Genomic DNA, 4,399 nt, shown 5'->3' on the forward strand with positions numbered 1-4,399 from the left:
TAAGAAGAATATATGCAGTGTATTATTTGTTGAAACTGTACTTCCAATTTGATTTGAAACTGTCTCATTGCTATCTGTTTATCAGTAAAACTTTGAAAAAAAATAATAATAATAGTCTCAACTACAGGCTAGATTAGGACATTGCTTGCAAATTCTAATTTATAAAATCACTGCCAGGGTATTTGCTACTTAGTCTTACTGTTATTAATCAGTAATCCACACTTTATTTGATAGTTTTTAAAAGGGCCAGGCAAGTCTCTCAGTGGGTTAAAGTGCCTGCAAGCAGGCCCAGGGGCCTGCCCCGACCCCAGGGCACACTGAAAAGGCAATTGATACTGGGCATGGTGGCACGTGCCCCTAATCTCAGCTCTTGGGAGGCTATAACAGGTGGATCACTAGGATTCCCATCTAGTAGTGAGACCCTGAACACCCTAGAGACCTTCCCCTAAAATACAGGAAAAAAAATATTTTTAAATCTGAGTTCTACTACCTAATTTCAAAATTCTCCTTGTTTTTAAATTTCTCTAGCTTTTCCTAGTTTTCAATGTTTTTCTCCCTTTCAGTTTTAATTTTCCCTCTTGCACACTGGAATATTCTTTCACTAGAAGAATTAAATAGGAATCTTTCTCGCCTTTTGCTCACCCCACCCTTCTCCTTCCCACATCACTGCCTTTCAGGATCAGTCCAACAGCAGCCCACCAACACTAGGTTAGAGCTCTGGTGAGCACTGTGATTTTTGCCGGAGCATGAAAACTTTGAGATAGTGCTATCATATTTTAGTTTTAGCTAAACTCTAAAAGGATTTGAGAAACGTTCATTACTTAACCCGTAAAAGTTAAAATATAGTCAAAGGCTTCTACTATTTTACTAGGCACAGCTGGATACTAACTGAAAACATCGCCTTCTTTCACTATTGTTCTGTGAGTCTCCAGCCCTTCACAGCAGCTATATGCAGGGTGGGCAGCTTTAGCCTGTTCCAGGACTATGGGATCAAGTACACCAGACAACATAACAGCTGCTTGGAACCATCCATCCCTAACTCTTCCAATATCATCATTAGATTCGATCTCTGAGTCAAAATGTGCTAATCCTAAAAAGTTATCAAGAAAGACCCTTTCACCACACAAATTAAACCTATTTATGTGAGCAACACTGCTGTTATTTTACCATGAAAGTCTTTAAAGGAAATCAGAGACACTAAAATATCTAAAACAAAACTGGCATTTAAAAAAATCCAATCTTTTAGAACAGAAAGTAGAACAGAAGAAAAATGTAAAAGAAGTTAAAAGAGCAGACTTTTAAATTAGCTTTCATCTTGGCGGGAAAGAAAAAAATGTCCCTGGGAACTTTCTCAATATAGGAAATGTGGATATTCTTGGCCTAATTCCTGTCTAGCGCTTCTCTGCACTGTTCCTCTCTCAGCCACACTTCCCCCAGCCCCTCTGTGGAGGAGTGCTCATTTGCATAATTAAACTGCTTGACAAGAATGCTGAGGGAGTGGAAGGAGGCATACACTGAGCCAAGTGTTCTTCAAATGCCATTCTTACCCACATCCCTGCTATATGAAGGAAATTGCTGGTGGCTTTGTAGAGAGCAGGGACGTTATTACTGACATCAAAGTGTTGAAAAAAATATATTTTATAAAACCAAATATCTATCAAATTTTTCATGAGTCTCCTGGCCAGAAGGTGGAAAGAAAGGTAGCAGGGTCAAGGAAGAGATACGAAGGTGAGAGAAACACGAAATGGAGAATTGAAAAGCATGGGGCATCGCTTGGAGCTGGTCAAGGTTGAGCCTACATATGAGTGGGGTTAACACTGCCCAAGACAGGCATGACACGATCCAGAAGATTACGGGCATCAGCCACCAGATTCATTAAATTATCTTCAAGAGACTACTCCTAAAATGAACTCAAATTATCGAATGGTTGATAACCTACTAATAACCATGTATATATGCAATAATTTAATACGATTGTTTTTTCTCAGATTATCAAGAAATAAGACCTTTTGAATAGGGAAGGTTTTTGGAGAACAAAAGAAAAGTCTCAGGCTAGTGAAGTTTGGTCTACAAGACATTGCAGCATTATGTTCTAAGCCCAGAGGTTAATGTGGAAAAGGAACAAGAACTTTGCCTCCTCCAGCTTTTCCTTAGGACAATTCTGATAATGTATCCAGTCACCAGATGTTCCATGATTAATAATGTTAACTTGGAGAGACTTAAAATACTTGTAAATTGAGATATATGTGAACTTTAATGATTTAGCTAATAGCTGAATGGAAATATTGGCCAGAGGCCAGGGCAGCAGAGCCCTCTGTGGTGGCAGCTTTTGGGCCTTCCCTTCCATCATAGAATCAACCCAACCATGCCTTGCATCTCTTCTGGGCAAGCAATTGAACAGCAGCATCTTCCTGCTATTCCTGCAATGGAGTCTAACATCTATCATAATGCCTAGAATGAATCTCAGTATCCAGGAGCTATTAGTTTAAACTAATACATCTCCAGAAAAATATAAACTTCATGACAGCAGACAACTGGCCTGATTTGTTCATTGCTGTTTTCCCAATACCTTCAAGCCAATGCCTGTAACACGGAAAGCACTAAATAATTGATCAACAAATGAATGAATGAGAAGATAAGCTGGAGTTAGCATAACCTACCCATCAGAGCTGTGACACTGAAAAGACTGCAACTTGGTGATGACTTCGGTTCTGAGCAAATGGTGATGGCTGATGATCCTAATGTCCAAGAAATCATTTGTCTAAGTCTTACATCATGTTTTCTTGAATTGTTGTATATAACAGAAACAGACCCAACACTGAGATGAAGATAATGAACAGGACACAGCAGACATCTACTCAGAACCTACATTCTTAACAGTGTGGTGTGGCCATTATTAAACACACACATACAAACAAAATCAGACAATAAGATATTTTTGTGAAGAAGTAAGGCAGCACAAAATGCAATAACTATTGTTAATTTCCTATCATCTTGTTTTAAAATTCTGTATCATTTTTACAGTTTTGTGCAAAATAAGAATATGTAGCACTAGAATGAGGGCATACTGTTCTAGACATGGTGGTTAGCACAGGTCTCCCTGAGTTGAATAGTGGATGACCTGAGGCAATAAACACTGAGAACGTGTGTGGAATGAGGTATTATGAGCAAAACACAAGTGCACAGACCCTGGAGCAGAAAAATAGCAAGTCTGTTGAAGATTTCAAATTCTGTCGTGATTTGAATGACCTCATGGGCTTGTAGTCCAACAGGGAAACCTGCCTGTGTGGCTACTCTTCATGTTTTCACTTCTTTACTCATTTGTTTACCTTCCAACCCCTCCATTTTTTCTACACACCTACTATGGGAAAGAAGCCATACCATGTACTAGGATATAAAAATCCTATTAACTTCTTGGGGATCTATTATGCTAGGAAATAAAATAACTGCCAAGTATCTTCAGAAGGTGTATGAGGTTATAATCTGAATTACTTCTGAAAGACTTTAACCAACCCTGTAGATGACTCACTTCTAGAATTGTCTGGAATTTCCTGCCATCTGGTTCTCCCTAGGTTTGTTACTGTTGAGAGCATACAAGCAATTTAGATTATGTCCAATTTATTTCACTTAAGAGTATGGTATCAAGGTGCATTCATTTACCTAGAAATGTCTTAAGTTTATCCTTCTTTATGGTTGAGTAGTACTCCATTATAAAAAAATAGCTTTCCCCAAATCTCTCAAATGATCAATGATAGTGCACATTTTTTCATATATTTGTTTGCTATTTGTACTTCTTCATCTGAAAAGTGTGTATTCATTTTAGATTTCCATTTATGGATCAGGTCATTAAATTACGGATATCTGATTATTTTCAATTTTTATATGTTCTACGTATGAGTAGTATTTTGTCTGAGGGAAAATCTTTTTTTTAAATAATTTTATTGAGAAGCAAATAGCAATGAGACAGTTTCAAAACCAATTAGTAGGTCAGTTTCAATACTAAATACATTGCATATTGTTGTCTTAGTGGTTATTTATTGTACAACATGCAGACATGATATCCTGTTCACAAACACTATTAGAACAAACCTCTCTATTCATTGAATTAAGAGAATGTAGCTGTATATCTATCCTAACTAGTTTGAATATGCAGATACAAAGTGGTTTTGCATTTGTATCCCCTTTGTTGTTTAGTTTTGTCAGAGAAGGGTATTCCATTGTCATTTAAATATTATAGGTGCATGAATTCAGCAAAATATTCAAATACAGTCCAGTGGTCCATAATAGTAATGGGTTTTCCATAAGACTGGCAATGTCAGAAGTTGTTGACTTGAGCCTTTTAAAGCTTAACATATTAATATAGATTCACTTTTTATACCTTGTTTTTATACTATTCTGC

The sequence above is a fragment of the Octodon degus genome, unplaced genomic scaffold, assembly GCF_000260255.1.
Source record: "Octodon degus isolate 3935 unplaced genomic scaffold, OctDeg1.0 scaffold00051, whole genome shotgun sequence".
Taxonomy (NCBI): domain Eukaryota; kingdom Metazoa; phylum Chordata; class Mammalia; order Rodentia; family Octodontidae; genus Octodon; species Octodon degus.